General features: G+C 40.4%; 1 protein-coding gene and 1 long non-coding RNA gene across 3 annotated transcripts in view; one reads left to right on the top strand and one right to left on the bottom strand.

Moving 5' to 3' along the window:
* LOC142449908 (uncharacterized) overlaps positions 1 to 16952 on the bottom strand; it is a 277617-nt gene that overhangs the window by 9851 nt on the left and 250814 nt on the right. The window contains exon 4 of the long non-coding RNA XR_012784895.1: positions 3117 to 3158. This is a non-coding gene — a long non-coding RNA (uncharacterized LOC142449908). The remainder of the gene's footprint in view (positions 1 to 3116; positions 3159 to 16952) is intronic.
* SYT1 (synaptotagmin 1) overlaps positions 1 to 16952 on the top strand; it is a 627530-nt gene that overhangs the window by 453664 nt on the left and 156914 nt on the right. The window lies entirely within an intron of this gene.

The following is a 16952-nucleotide window of genomic DNA, read 5'->3' as shown; positions in this document are numbered from 1 at the left end:
GAGGCCCAATGTCCACCTGCTACTCTACTACTGAACCTATAAATATATGCACATAGGTCTATTTCCCCCATAATCATAAATATATTTACATATGTACATGTTTGTATTTAGGCTTCTATGCATGCCCTTTGCATCCTACTCCTTTCCTCTATTTCCTTATGCTTTCCTCTTGTCCCACTACCATGTTCAGCCTTCATTCTGGTTTCAGTAATTCCTCTCAGTTACCTTGCCCTTGGTCACTCCCTACCAGTCCTCCTATCCCCTCCCTCCACTGGTTTTGAACCACTCCCTCCCCTACCTCCCACACTCTCATGTCCCTCTGGGACCTTTCCTTATTTTCTTCTCTCATTGTTTATCCAGCCTATCTTATCTAGGTGGACCTGCTGATATAGTAATATGTGCATACAAATGCAGATAGCTTTGACAGCACCCAAGTGGCACATAGAACATGGCTTCGAAAGCAGCAACACTGACATGCTTATAGGCAAAAAAGCCACTAACATACAAAATTTACAAGGTAAAATTTTTTTTAAAAAGAAAAGACAAAACAAAAAGATAGCAAAAAAGGAAAAAAAGGTGTTAGTAGTTCAAGGTCTGTTTGTTGGCCTTTAGGAGTATTTTCCAGATGAGTCTTGTGGGGTACCACGTCCTGGCCCCAAAGTCCATCCTTTATACTCCCCTCGGGATCTGTGCTTTTTTGGTTGGTATGTATACATCCCTTCCAAAAATAAAAACAAATTAAAATAAAGTATATTTAGTTTTGTTTTTGGAAGAGATATATACACCAACACCAAAAGAAAATAAAAAAACAACTTCCTGCCATTGAGTTAATTCCAACTCACAGTGATTTGATAGTGCCTGGCGCTGTGGGTTTCCAGTACTTTAACTCTTGACAGGAGTAAAAAGCCTCATCTTTTTCCCACAACCAAAAGTAGGTCAAGGAAATGATCTGTTTATCTTGAGGCAGACATAGCTTAACTATAGATTTTCAAAAACTACCCGAACTAACATTGAGCCTTGAAACTTAATGATTTTTAAGTAGTTCTTCCCTGTGAATAAGTATCTAAATTTAGTCCAAGATGTGTATAAAAACAGAATTTGTCGAACATATTTCCATTCATTTAATAAAATAGTGTAATGTTTCATTTTATATTTTATTGAAATATTTGACTTCATATACATGCCTTGTGAGTTGGGGACAATGTGGAGCTATTAACAAGTTCACTAATAGTTCAATTTTCACTATTTGAGATTTTTTGTTTGTTGGTTAATTATCAGAATATGACTGACTTGTACTTGTGTGTTTCAATCAAGTGATATGGGGTTCCCAGGCTGTGCTGACTGGGTTACAGGAAAGTTGAGAAGTCTACTTATCTAAGCTAAAGGTGTGCCCAAGTGGCATAGCCCAACGCTGGAAATATAAAAACCTCCAGAAGTGTCTGGTTGGCCATGCCCTGCGACCTGCTTCCAGAAGGTCACACCTTGGAAACCTTTAGGGCAGTTCGACTCTGCGAAACTCAAGGTCCCAAGAAGTGGGGAGCCGGTGGGCAGTGGCTAGCAACAGTAACAGGGCCGTCAAGCAGTTTCCTCTTCGACTCTAGCCTGTGCTTGCCCCTTCTCTCTCATTCTTATACACCTGTCTTCGTTGTCTCCCCACCCATCTAGACTGTTGTCATCCAGCTTATTTAAAAATAACCATTGCTCTGTATTTATTTAAAACTACTATATTCCAGCACTCCGCTAGTGCGATACTTTCCCTGTCTAGTAATGCCTCAGTTTTCTTCCAAACTCGGGCCTTGCCTTGATTATTGCCAACTGATGATTTTCTAGAAAGTGCTTTCTTTAGGGTCAAACGCTTTGGGATTTCAACTCTACTAACCCATTTACTAGCTCTGAGACCTTGGACAGGCCACTTAACCTTGTTCACATTTGGTTTGTAATCTGTAAACCTGTCCCCTCCTTATCATCCACTCCTTGTCTCATGTACTGATTAAGTAGAATAGAATATCAAATACATAGATTAGAGTCTGGTAATATGATATGTTTACTAAATGATTTATCTTTTGCTTTCTTAGTCCATCATCTCATTCTCCTTCCTGTGTGTCCATCTACCTCTTTCTGTGTCTATACCTGTGCCATTCTTTTCCTATTATCAAGTCCCTTTCTAAGTGTTTAATGGGAAATCATAATCCTATAATTGTATTTTTTAAACTGTGATTCCTATCATCATTGATATACAGTCAGGTATAGTATTTACTTTCTCAGTTGAGTGGCTATTTCCCCTTAACACAATGTAAGAGAGCTCAAAAACAGATGTCTAGTTTACAGAGTGTTTCTAGATGACTAGACACCAGAAGGAACTTTCACAAAATAAATGAACTACCTCTCTAATTCTATTTCATATTTAAAGAATGACATTTTCATTGGTATGTGCACTGTCTTCCATGCTCCTCTCCATTAACTGCTGAAAATTATACTTGTGTGAATAAATTGAACTCTCCAATACTGTGACTTGAGTTCTCCTGATTTTAGAAAAAGTTTTTTGTATTTTACATGAGCTATTTTCTCCATAATTTTAGTTTTTCTTTCATCTAACAGTGTTAAATATTACTTTTAATGTCACAGCAAGTAGAAAGATAACAAAGAAAGTAATTTTTAAAAATGAATTCAAGAAGCAGCTTTGGTATCTAGACACTGAACTGCTAATCATGATAATTTGTCCATTTAGAATCTTGGATTTTGATAGAATGAAGTAGACTTTGTTGCCAGAAGTTTGAAAAAATACATATGTCATAAGATGATAAGGAAATTGCATAAAGGATTTTCTCTGCTTTAATGTAATGGTCATTGACATCAATTTAGAAAAGATCATGGTATAAGAGTTTTATCTGAAGGTTACCAAGCACCTGTCTTAAAAAAAAAAAAGTTTAGAAGCGAGAGCTAAGCTCCCACTGTGAGATTGATGAAAGAACAGCTCTGACTTGTGTTCCTCTAATTGACACAGTAGAAGCTGTCCCATTGGTTCCAGTTCCTTTGCCATTTATTATGCTGCTTGGTTGAAACTCCCCCCCACCCTTTTGAAACTGGGTTTGGAGACAATGCAACAGTTCTCTTACCTTTTCCCTTTAAAACAGATGTACCAGCAGGCTTCAAAATACCTGTGGAAAAATTTAAAAGAATGAAAATTTCACAAACTTTTAGAAGCGCCCTAGTAGATCCTCTGAGTTTCGAGAGGCGGCTAGATACAAAGCTGTTTGCTTTCTGAATGTTTTCCTTCTCGGCTAGAGTATCCGGAATCATCCTTTGTACTCAACCAGGAGGACAACTCGCCCATTTCAAAAGACTTCCAACCGGCAGTGTTAGAAGTCTACCCTCAGTGTGTTTATGCTGAGCATTTGAGATTTTCTTCTTTTATTTAATCACTCAACAAATGAATATTGAGCTCCTGTTATATGAGACCCACAAATCAAATCTGAAACTTGCCCATATACTTCTACAATAATCCATTAATTCAATGTTTTCACTTAATTCATTTAAATAGTACACGTAATATTGATGATTCCAGTTTTCCTTAATAAGTGTCCTCATAAATAATCGTTCCCAAAATTGTCTCATTCCTGAACTCTGGCAGTAGCTACCTACATCTTCAAAGCATTTAGACTCTCTTTTAGCATTTATTTTCTGATTTTAAATCTATATATTGCTACTTATTTCTAAAAGCACCCAAAAATCAGATACCAGCAGAAAACAATTGAGCCTTTTTGTTTTATTTTGTCTGGGTTTTTTTAAAATGTCCTGCCCAGATGCACTGCAAGCTCTCATGACTTTACTGGTACTGTTGTCTCCATAAGAAAATAAGTCTAACACTTCTGCTTTGTGTGAAATTAGTTAAAGAGTGATTTTTAAATGAGATTCTGCAATCCAGTGCAAATGGAAAAAAAATTGATTACTGAATTAAAACAAGTTGGGACATAATTTAATTAGTACCCAAGCAGAAGGGAAGAGAAACTACTTTGGTACTTTAATAGGAAATCAATTTTGCAGGAAAATTTCACATTTTTAAGCCTAATTAGAAAAACATTTACTTCACAGAAAGGCATTTGGAGAATACATATTTAATCAAATGGCAAAGTTTTTAGCTTGCACTGGTTAGTTACTGATACTTCTTTGGAATGGGTTAAAGTAGTCCTTTGGGCCTATGGCATCATTCAGGCCCAAGGATCATGGGAGAGCAGATGCTGTGTCTAAGTGTACTCAGCAGTCAGATCATGACTTGTGCCCCCTGAGAATCTCTGCACAACAAATCAATTCCCTGAATGGAAAGACTTAAGAACGGTTAACTGCTGGGACTTTAAACACACTCGCCAATGAGGACCTTCCCTGTCGCTCACAATCTCGTCCCTTAAAGAAATGCCACGAAGTTGTTCACTTAGACCCAGCAGAATCCACTAAGATTTGTTTTTATTTGTTTTATAGGAGGCTGGGTACCGTGTGCTTTATTGATGGTACATGACAAGGTTGGGCTCTCTGAGCCCCGCCCCTTCCTTCAGGGGGTCCGGATGGAACATCCTCAGTGTGTTGGGGGACTGACTTGGGGGCAGGCTCCCCAGCAGCCAAGAGCCTCTCTTCCTCCAGTGCTGTTGCTGGGCTGCTGGTCCAGGGGGCTCTTACTCCTTGGAGGCCACGTGGATCCTGAGGTCCCCCACTCTGCTGCTCCAGCCAAATCCACTGTCAGACCAGGAAATGAGCTTGACAGAGTGGTCGTTGAGGGCACTGCCAGCGCCAGCATCGAAGGTGGAAGAGTGGGGTCACTGTTGAGGTCACAGGAGACAACCTGGTCCTCGGTGTAGCCCAGGATGCCCTTTAGGGGACCTTCTGCCACCTGTTTCACCACCTTCTTGATGTCATGGTACTTGGCAGCTTTCTCCAGATGGCAGGTGAGATGGAGATATATTGGGGTGGGGACATGGAAGGGCATGCTAGTGAGTTTCCCTTCAGCTCTGGGATTACCTCGCCCACAGCCTGGGCAGCGCCAGTAGATGCGGGGATGATGTTCTGGGCAGCCCCATGGCCATCACGCCAGAGTTTCCCAGAGGGGCCATCTGTCCGTCCACGGTCTTCTGGGTGGCAGTGATGGCATAGACTGTGGTCATGAGTCCTTCCACGATGCCAAAATTGTCCTGGACGACCTTGGCCAGGGGGGCTAGCAGTTGGTGGTGCAGGAGCATTGCTGACAATCTTGAGGGAGTTGTCATACTTCTCGTGGTTCACGCCCATCACAAACATGGGGGCATCGGCAGAAAGGGCAGAGATGACTACGCTTTGGGCACCGCCCCTCTGGTGAGCCCCAGCCTACTCTCCGGTTCTAAAGACACCCGTGGACCCCACAACATACTCGGCACCAGCCTCACTCACCCCACTTGATGTTGGCGGGATCTCGCTCCTGGAAGATGGAGATGGCCTTTCCATTGATGATAAACTTCCTGTGCCATTGAACTTGCCGTGGGAGGAATCATACTGGAACATGTAGACCACATAGTTCAGGTCCATGAAGGGGCTGTTGATGGCAACAATCTCCACTCTGCCAGAGTGGAAAGCAGCCCTGGTAACTGAGTCCCTTCACTCCAACCTTCACCGCCATGTCTCCGGGGTGCGGAGACCAGAAAGATTCGGTTGCCCATTGCACCAGGAGGAGCAGAGAGTCGGTTTATTTACTTTTATGCGCTTACTTGTTCATTGTCTGTCTCCTTTCAAAACCGAACTGGAGATGATCACAGCAAATAGTGACCCTCAAGGGCAGAATTGAGTTTTCCCAGATTTCCAAGACCATAAATCTTTGCCAAGGAGACTGCCTTCCATCTCTTCTGCAGAGCAGCGGGGGACTCAAAGCCCCCATTTCGCCCACTGCACCATCAGCGCTATTTCCATCATGCAGGGAGCTGCCGTACCCCTTCCTTCCAGGGAATCCAGCGCAACCAGGAGGCATGTAAAAATGTATTTGTTAATAAATTAGTGATGAAACGTGCTCCTTCGACTGTACTGTGAGAAATGTTTAAAAACTCATTTTTAAAGTCCATACAAATAATGGCGAAATGAAGTCTGAAGTATCATGACAATCTATCAACAAAATGCTCTGTCACTAAGCAATGAAAATTATGTAGTACCTCTTTGATGTCTTACGGGTTTCTTTAAAAATAGAGGCAGTATAGATTTTCAGAAAAATACCTGTTGTTATTTTTGTTCAGAATGATGAATGTGTTGGTGGATTTTCTCATTTATGTTTTTATTTTTTATTTTTCTCTTGCCAGGACTTAGTATTTCTTTTCTCTCAGTGGCCCTCTTTTTTTTATGCTGTTTCTGTGATGCACATAAAGCTTGTGACTTTGCTTAATTTAGCTTTTGTTTAAAGTCAGATTTATCTCAAGCTGTGGAGTAAGATTCTGTTTGCAACATGGAAATTCACCCAGAGAGATAAAGATGCAGATCTAAAGCAATGTAAAGAATGTGGTGAAAAGCTAAGCCTATCCTAATAGATTTTTATTTTTAGCCAAACTTACAAGATAGTACATGTGGCGTAGTAGTATTGATTCATTGTATATTGCAGGCACTGAGGGCATACACCAGAGCAGCAGGGGGAGCAGAGTAATGAAATCCCCGGGGAATACCAAAAATAGACTTGGGAGACAGAGTGTGGCACCCCACCAGACTCAACTGGAAAACATTCCTAAAGACCAACAAACAGACCTTGAACTATTTATAGACTTTTCCATTTTTATCAGGGGCTTTCTATTTCTTGTTGTTATTTTGTTTTTGGTTTTTTGTTGTTATTGTTTGTTTGGTTTTGACTTCCTTTGTTGTTATATTTGGCTTTGCCTGGTTTTTGCACTTATTAATGTATCTACATGTCTATCTAGAAAGATATGTGAGATAAATAATTAGGAGATGAAAAGAATGGGACCAATGGGATACGGGAGAAGGGGCAGTAGGAGAAAGGTAGAGGAGGGGTGGGGAACCAACCCAGGGACAAGGGAACAACAAGTGAACTAAAATCAATAGAAGGAGGATCATAGGAGGTCTAGTGGGGCATGTAGCAGCAAGTAGTGGGGCAATGTAGCAGTGAGGAATTACTAATCCCCAATGAAGGTCAAACATTATGATGGGAAAAGAGGAAAGTAAAAGGAAATAGAGGAACCAGGAGGCAAAGGACATTTATAGAGGCCTAAATACAGGCATGTACATATCTAAAAATATATATAATGAGAGGGGAATAGAACTATGTACTTTAAAAAAATTTTTTAAAGAACTATGTACTCATATCTATGTGATAAGAATTAAGGTTGCAAATATTTGAAACAATTTAAGCCCTCTTGTTGAAGTCCTGCCCTATCCAGGAGGTATCAGATGATCAAGAAGTCATATCAGATCTCCCCAAGAGTTGGAGCGGGATTAAAAGTGACCCCCCAGTGAACGCTCTGCCTGCACTGGTTATGTTGTGGTGCTAACAGTAAAAAGCCAGGCACTCTTCCGAGTTCTCTTTTCAGTGTTTCTGTTTAAATCTTGGGGAAAAGGTACTTTTCAAATGCAGTATTTTTTGTTTTCCCCCACCCCCAAAAAATCAATAAACACTATTTTTGCAAAAAAAAAAAAGAATTAAGGTTGCAGATGGACATTGTGCCTTGACTCAAGTACTCCCTCAACACAAGAACACTTTATTCTAACAATCCGGCTTTCTGTGATGCTCACCTCCCCGATAAGATCGCTGAAGACAAATGAGTGCATAAGCAAATGTGAAGAAAGTTGATGGTGCCCTACTATCCAAACATATAGTGTCTGCGGCCTTAAAGGCTTGAAGATAAAAAAGCATCCATCTAGCTGAGAAGCAACAAAGCCCACACAGAAGAAGCATACCAGCCTGTGTGATCATGAGGTGTCGATGGGATCAGGTATCAAGTATTTAGGACCCAGAACAAAACCAAACCCAAGGTCAAGGGGGGTGGCATGAAGTGGAGACCCAATGCCCATCTGTAGACAACTGGACATCCCCTCACAGAGGGGTCACAGGGAAGAGATGAGCCAGTCAGGGTGCAGTATAGCACCAATGAAACACACAAACTTTCCTCTAGTTCTTTGGGGTTTCCTTCACCCCACTATCATAACCTCAATTCTACCTTACAAATTGGATTAGACCAGAGCATACACACTGCTACAGATATGAGCCCGCAGCACAGGGAATCCAGGATAGATAAACCCCTCAGGGTCAACAATGAGAGTAGAGATACCAGGAGGATTAGGGGAAAGCGGAGGAGAAAGAAGGAATCGATCACAAAGATCAACCTAGAACCCCCTCCCAGGGGGGAATAACAGAAAAGTGGATGAGAGGCGACAGAGGATGATGTAAGATATGGAAATAATAATCTACAACTTATCAAGGGTTTATGAGGGAGGGCAGGCAGGGGAAGGAGGGGCAAGAAATGGGGAGCTGATATCAGGACATAAAGTAGGAAGAGAATGCTTTGTAAATGATGATGGCGGCATATGTGTAAATGTGCTTGACACACTGGATGTATGGATTGTGATAAGAGATTTAAGAGCCCCCAATAAAAGTATTTTTAAAAATAAATAAATAGTCTTCTCAGCCCCAGAGAGGTGCTATAAACTCCATTGAAAGGCAAAAACTTGACCCGCAGAGTCTTTTTAAAACTTTATTTCATTTGTGGAATTTTAACATTCCGTGAATTTTCTTTGGAAAACCTGCAACTGGCTAATGCCTATTTGCTTTTCCCTCTAAATTACTAGAATGCATTGTCAATGTATGTGGTTGTTTGGTGGCCCTGAGTCAGCGACAACTCACAACACCCCGAGGCACAACCAAGCAAAGTGCTGCCCAGGCCTGCACCGCCCGCTCCTCCACCTGCCCCCTGTTATTTGCTCCAGCTTGTACCCTTCTCCAGAGACTGGCCCTTTCTGTTAACATGTCCAAAAACAGAAGACAAAGTTAGGCCATCATTGTGCTTAGGAGCAAGCTGACTATACTTCTTCCAACACAGATTTTTTTTCTTTTTCTAGCAGACCCCAGTATATGTTCCATATTCTTCACAAGGACAATTGCAAAGCATGGCCCTTTCTTCAATCTCCCTTATTCCTTGGCCATCTTTTGCATACACATACAGCAAATGAAAATACCATGTCTGGGGTCAGGTGGACCTTAGTAGTCAAAGTGACATCTTTGCTTTTAACACCGTAAAGAGGTCTCTTGCAGCAGATTTTCCCAATCCAAAATGTCAACATTGTAGATAGCTATAGCATTTTCGTTTCTTCCCAATAGTATTATCTCATAAATATTCAACATGAATTCACAATTAGGATATAAGGCTCTGAAATGCAAAGCTACTTATTAATACAAACATGTTATGATTCACTCATGAGTCCTGATGAATTTAATGAAGGCAGAGAGATTTGATTTTCATTTAAGAAAAAAATGAAAAAGTCTTTGTTAAATAAAATATAACACACACCCATCCATTCATTGAAAACATGTACTAAATATCTGTGATATCAGCAATGTAAAGATGCAAAGTATATAAAACATGTATGAAGAGAAATGATCAGTTGTGGTTAAATTATAACATATAGACAAAGTATTATTCATTTTGGTCAAGAAGAAAGTGTGTGGTCAAGAAAATTACATAGGTCAGTTGGAAAGGGTGAGCTAGTCTTTAAATCTGTGTAAAATTGAATAAACAGAAAAAAACGAAAAACTGCCTCCAAAGTAAAAGAAAAAACTGACTGAAATCAAGTCTATTCCAATTCATAGTGACTTTACAGGGCTGAGCAGAACTGTTTGTGTTGGTTTCGGAGTCTTTAAATCTAAATCTGGTGGATTTGAACTGCTGGCTTTGTGGTTAGCAGCCCAATCTCGAACTAAGAGCTAAGATATTCACTAGCATCTACCGTGTTAAGGACAGATAAAGGCTCAGGATGATATATAGAGAAAAAAATTATATTGGACAAAGTAGCTTAATGATACCTTGTGCCTTCAATGTAAGACTGATAAATCTAGATTCAGAATTCTGGATAGAGATTATATGATTTATTCCCTAATACAGGGTTAGAATAAGGTCAGGCCTACTTCCGTGCTAAGCACTCTAACTGCTTTCCTCACACTATCTTGTGTAATCTTTGGAGTAGTCTTACAAGGTAACTCTCTAGAACCCCATTTCATAATTTTAGATAAAACCATTTTCCAAAAAAAAGTGAACTGGTCTCACCAGGAAATCAGCCACAGAGTGAAGATTTGCACCCACCCAGATCGGTCTAACTTGCAAACCCATCTTCTCTCTGTTCTGCCGCCTAGTTGACTCGGTCAACTGTGAGGTCAAGTTCTTAATCCTCCTGTTGCTTTTCTATCACCCATGTCTAATCCTGTGCTTCAGTATCATTGAAGGCACTTAAATATCTTCAATTGGATGAACAACCTAATATGCAGTGAGAGTTTTATTTAACAAACATGTAGATGCCTTGTCACCTTTAAGAAAGTCATCTTTGATAGACTTATTCCAGTTGTAGGAAATCAGTCTGAAATATTTCTGATGCCCAATTCTTCTCTCCAAATTGCTCTCTCAGTGCCTGTTCTCTTTTGTGTGACCTCAGTAGTAAGTTCTCTTTGTCTTTAAAAGATAATTTTTTTGAAATGGTCAGCAAGCCAAAGACATTATATATTGGGGGTCAAATTGGGTAAAATAGTTTTTAGCCATCATGCTGAAGTAATAAGACTATGGTTCTTGTGAAGCATTTCCAAAGAAATGTGTCCAAAAAGTTTTGAATATTGTTATATTGACATAGATGTTCTCTATGGGGAAAACTCATTGGGAGATAAGAATTCTGATAGATGTCATGTTAAGAAGATCTAATAGTTTTGAAAGAAACCAGCATAGGGTTCTGGGTTTAGTTGATTTTTGTTTTTCATTTAAATAATGAAGAAAGTGAGAGTTTTCAGTTGAATTTTGAAGAAAAAAAAGACAGAAGTCATTAAGAAGCATGGATTCCACATATAAAAGTTGGCAGAGCAGAATGTGAGAAGTGGGGGTAGACAAGGTCATAGAAAACACTAGGAAAATGAGGGAAATGATAAAGAAGAGCCTTCTTGTCTATACTCGACTTTCTATTAGCACTGAGACAGTGAAGATGATTTTCATTCAGAAGCTATGTGATCAGTACAGGAGAATCTCATGCTCTATTTTGGTCTCATTTCCCTCACATTTGAGTTTGGGTTTTTAAAAATATAATCTCTTCTGTACAATTTGCCATACATATTGGAAGAATTCTGTCTTATTATCTTGTTTGGGGGATTCTTCAAATTAAATGTTTTTATGTTCTGCCTCACTCCTACCTACTTTAGAACAGGCCAAATGTTTGTATTGTGAAATCTTTAATCCTTTACAATCTGTTACTTTGCAATTAGATGACATGTCAATGATTGAGTTGTACTAGTTGTACTGAAAAATTAAGGGAGGAAAATGAGAACTCGCAGGACAAACAAGAACTTAAATACATAAAAGAGAAAAGAGAAAATAAACAACAACAAAAGATATATCAGGCCTTTAAAACTCAGGAACTGAAATTTAAATATTTAAGGATATACTGGTTTTGAATTCTGTCTATAAATGTTGGTCTCCTAAGTTTCCCCTGACAAATAAAACATAATCTGTGTCTTGTTTTAAACATGGCTCATCAGGCAGGAGTTCTTTGCAGGTATGGATAAAAGGCCTTAAATATTGCAAATTCATTTGACCCATTCATTCTTTCATTTATTCAACATATATTTAGTTAGTCGTTATGAGCCAAAGCCTACCCTAGCTTCTGAAATACATGGTGAACCAAATAAACCTTTAAAGCAAACCAAACCACAAACTAACCTCAGTGCCAACGAGTCATGCTGACTGAGAGTGATGCTATAGGATAGGGTACACTGACCCCGTGAGCTTCTGATACTCTGTTCACAGGAATAGAAAGCCCCATCTTTCTCCTGAGAAACAATTGCTGGTTTCTAACTGCTGGCCTTGCAGTTAGCTGCCCAATTCCTAACCACTACACCACCAGGGCTCCTCTTAAAGCACAGTCAAGTATAAATTAATGATAAAATGGCAATGAAGGGTGAATTAACGCTTTGGCTAAGGATTCAATTTGTTATGTGTCTAACCAGGACACCACTGATGTGTCGTCAGATAAATTAGTTAATCCTTCTTTAAAAATAGGATTAATACTATTCATTTCTAAGAGTTGTGATACCATCTAATGGAGGTCATCCACGTAAAGCATTTAGAACAGTGTTTGCACACGATAACTCTCAGCAAGTAATAGCTAAATTTATTATTCAAAACATTGATCAGAGGAGTCCTTATTTCAATGTCAACTGACACCAACATGGCTGTGACCACTGGGCTTTTACCCCTCTTTTTGTTAAGAGATTGGGACAAATTAAGAATTCCAAAGGCACTGTAACAAGTGGTTTTGTTGAAGGGAGGATTCTACCAGTCTCCTTGACTATTGTGTATCCGGTCCCATACAGTGAACACCCTAATACATACACATATACCTGCTCTCTATAAGTGTGTATGTGACCAAATAGTCTGAGAATCTGGATTACATGAGGAATTTGGCATCAGAATTGGAAAAAGGCATATTAACAACCTGCAATACGCAGAAGATACAGCCTTGCATGCTGAAAATGAGGAGGAATTAAAGCGCTTGCTGATGAAGATCAAGGATTGCAGCCTTCAGTGTGGATTACAACTCCATGTAAAAAAAAATCCTTACAACTGGACTGATAGGTAATGAAAAACAGAGACAAGATTGAAGTTGTCAAGGATTTTTGTCTTGCTTAAATCCAAACAATGCTACTGCGAGGACAGTCAGGAGCTCAAATGGTGTGTTATATTGGGCAAACAGGCTGCACAAGCCTCCTTACAGTGTCGCAAAGCAGGGAGGACACAGAGGACGCAGGTGTGCCTGACTCAAGCCACAGTATATCTACTGTTTTATATATATGTGAAAGTTGGACATTGAGTAAAGGAGACCGAGGAATCGAGGCAATTGGGTTGTGATGCTGACAAAAATTAGTCAAAGTACCAGCCCTGCCAAAAGAACAAACAGATCTGTCTGAGAAGAAGGACAGCCAGAATGCTTCTTGGAGGCCCAGACAACAAGACATAGTCTTACATACTTTGGGCCTGCTATCAGGAGAGACCAGTCCCAGGGAGAGTGTATTGTTAAGTGGACAGGCATCAAAAGGAGGAAACCCGTCCACGGGATGAACGGAGACCGGCATGAGCTCGAGCATCGGAGCAATTGTGGAGACAGAGATGGGCCCTGACCGGCGGCGTTTCCCCATCGTACAGGGGCACTGTCAGGTGGAACCGACCGATGACACCTAACACCCACAGGAGTGGTTGTGTAACCACATAAGCTTGTGCATGTAATGATGCCCTTTGAACTGCGTTCGCCAACTGTCTGACTACACGATACAAACGCCTTACAAATACAGGAAGTTGTACTCGTCACAGCAGTTTGCTTCTTGGAAAATTGTGGCATGAATCAAATGAATACGCAACTTGCAGTTGTCCCATAAACTCTTGAAGCCAGTTTTCTCACATACAAAATATGGTTGAAAACATATAAGGTGGATTTTAGATTTAAAGTGTTTAGACCTTTTTTAAAAAGTTGTTTTGCAAACATAGGTCTTCCAGGGCCTGAATTAATTTCTAAAATAATTTGAAATATTTAATATCCATTCAACTTCTGTATTATGTGGGGACAATAATCCATTGTTTAAAAGATCATGTAAAAGTTTCACAAGTAATTTTTCCTCTCACTTTAGGGCCATTAACAGTTTCAGACAGAACCTGTTCCCCCAATTCCTAGCTACCCTTCCTTCCAAGATAAATAGGACCTGAAGGCCAGGTGGAATGGCATCTCAAAATTTTGGAAAAGTTCATGGAAACATTGTCTGTCAGTCTACTTTATACAAAACAACTTTTGGAATTCAGCGTCTCCCAGTTAGCCTTATTTCTTCTCTTCTCTCCTTTATCTCTTTAGAAAAGGAGCTTAGGGAATAAGCCTACCTTCTGTGAAGGAGCTTCAAAATGTTCAAGGAAAAATCCCATTACCTTTCCATTCCAGTTTTCCAGAAACGCTTTAAACTCCACCCCTTCCCACACAGTATACTTTCCTCTATGATCAGTGATGTGAGCCGGTTCTGTGGTAGCAACAGTCTCACCTTTAAGGTGGGACGCCCAGATTTGATTCCTGACAGATTCATCGAACACACAGGCACTGCCTGTCTGCCAGTGGAGGCTTGCAAGTTGCTATGATGAGGGTTCTGCTGAGCTTCCACACTAAAAAACCCCTGGCATTCCAATTCATAGTGACCTTATAGGGCAGAGGAGAACTGTCCCTGTGGGTTTTTGAGAACATAACTCTTTACAGAAATATAAAGCCTCATCTTTCTCCTATGGAGTGGCTGGTGGTTTCGAACTGCTGACGTTGGGGTATCTCAATGTGCAGGCACTATGCCACCAAGACAGGACAGAACAGAAAATTGTTCTCTTGTGTCCTTTCTATGCCATAATTTGGAAGCAGACTTGCTAGCAGTAAACAAAAACCATACTAATACTAGATCATTAATAAGGCACAAGTATTATCCTCCTGAGATGGACAACACCATGACTGTGAACCAGAGATGTGAATCCAGGTGCCTGCAGATTTCTGGCTTTGAGAGCACCAGGGAATATTGGACAATGGGAGAAGTCAGAGAACAGCGAAGCCAGCCTGAACCAAACCATCTACTCACAACGTGAAAATGACAGATAACGACACTCTCAGAGGTGGCTCCTTTCATCCTAGAGTATGACTCTGCTCTGGGCAAAACCTCCTAAATCTACATATTTCTTTTCATGTGGAACAAGATTAGTTTGTATTTAAGAGCACAGTCCTGGGCCCTAGACTCAAGCATTAATAAATTAGGCACAAGGCCCCATGCCCGATGCTGGTAGAGAGAACTAGGAAATTTGGAAAGACCTCCACTCAATCTTTTCACTCTGTAAACACTCTGAAATGTGGTCAGAGGGTGCTGTTTGCCAAACTAGTTTTCAGTTTAAGTTATTTCTACATGAATAAATCAACATGCTGGCAAGGTGCATCCTCAAAGTTTAACTTTCTACCAGTGTTTAAAGGGAAGGGAAAAAAGAAAGGAAAGAAATACATTACGTATCTTTCAGGAGCCAGCATATGCCGGAATTGTCTGTTCTTAATTGCATCTCGATGTCAATACATAAAAATAGAGTGGGATTTGAATTTTAGAACAGGTAACTACTCAGGGGGTTTGTGTTTGATTTTTTTTGGCATAGTTTAAGTCCTAAATAGCGAGTGCAGAATACAATCTTTGAAATGTCTCCTAGACATAAAAGTCAATATCAACATTTCACTTGGAGCTGAGGAAGGCCACTCAGTTCTCAGTTCCAAGGACTCTCATCTGTGGTCTTGTTTATGTTGAGCCCATGTTTGGAAATGCCATGGAGACCCTGACCCCGCAGCTCCGCAGGACTGCCCATTGCACTTTGGGAGGGTTATTTTCTTGTTGTTGTTGATAGTTACTGGTTGTCTAGGTGCTTCATTTTGTTATAAAGCTTTCAAAGCTCTTTAACCTGGAAAGCCGAATAAAGTACAAATTTACCTTGAATCACATTGAAGTTCACATCTATTGAGTATTGATAGGAGCAAGTGACTGCACCGATTGTGTTATCTCCTTTGTTCCTACAGCCATCCTGGTGGAAGTACCTTTATTATTTCTAGTTTATAGACAAAGAAGTTCAAACTAATGGAAGTTGGCATTGCCTACGGCCACAGAGCTAATAAGGAAGAGGACTGAGATTCAGCCTTCAGCCTGACCCCAAAGACTCATCTATCATTCTAAAGTGCTTCTACTTCAGAAATAGGTTAGAGGGAGGGACTGTGCTGGGAACGATGCTGTCGTCTGAGAATCCATGTGCCCAGGGTCTACTCAATCGCTGGTTTTTTCTTAGACTCCCATTCCCCCAAGACCAGGGCGAAGAGAGGGCTGCAACTGCACGCTTTGATTCGACACCACTCCGTGTCGCAAGCCTTTGAGGTGCCCCAAAGCTTAGTAAGTCATTCCTCTGTGTCATGGATGCAGGTGGATGATCCATGTAGGGTTGATATGTTTCTGTTTGCACATCTTTCCACTCCCAGTCTATAGTGTTCTCCCTCATAGTCTATATTAGGTCCAGGAAGGAGGACATCAGCACGTTTGTCTCCTTCATCCCCGATGGGCAGAGAGTACAGCACTTGACCTCACGATTGTACCAAAAATGCCGAGGATCAAGGAAACATCCATTCTAATATTTTTCCAACAGTATTTAATAGATATACTTCAAAATAAGGAAAAAGTTAACCAAAATATGTTTATAGGCTGTGTTTTCTAGTCTCTTGTATTGCCAAAAACAATAGAAGCAGCTCCATATTAGCACCCTAGAGGAAAGGGATGGAGCTCTACAGAGATGCCCAATTGTTTGTCATAATGAAAATAATTTTTAGAGAGCCATAAATCTACCAGAAATGGAGGGTTCCCCTATAAGTTCCTACAACTTGAAATGCAACCCTGATCATCAACTTAGATTCCCATTTCAAATCTCTCTTTCAGAAAAGAAAGAGAGAATATGCATTCGATCTTCCCAAACCAGACAATAACGACATACATCCTCATTGGATCTTTCCCACAAACCCCAGCTTTGAACACTGCGAGGGGTGAGATGGCAGCACCTCTCCCTGGAGGGCTTGATGTCACTGTACATAAATAACTTCCACCAATTTCACACACACTTGATCCAAAGCAGTAAATATTTTTTATGTCAGGTCTGAAATGTAGCAGGATAACT

This window comes from Tenrec ecaudatus, chromosome 6 (assembly GCF_050624435.1).
Source record: "Tenrec ecaudatus isolate mTenEca1 chromosome 6, mTenEca1.hap1, whole genome shotgun sequence".
Classification (NCBI taxonomy): Eukaryota; Metazoa; Chordata; class Mammalia; order Afrosoricida; family Tenrecidae; genus Tenrec; species Tenrec ecaudatus.
This window is presented reverse-complemented; position numbering and strand designations above follow the sequence as displayed.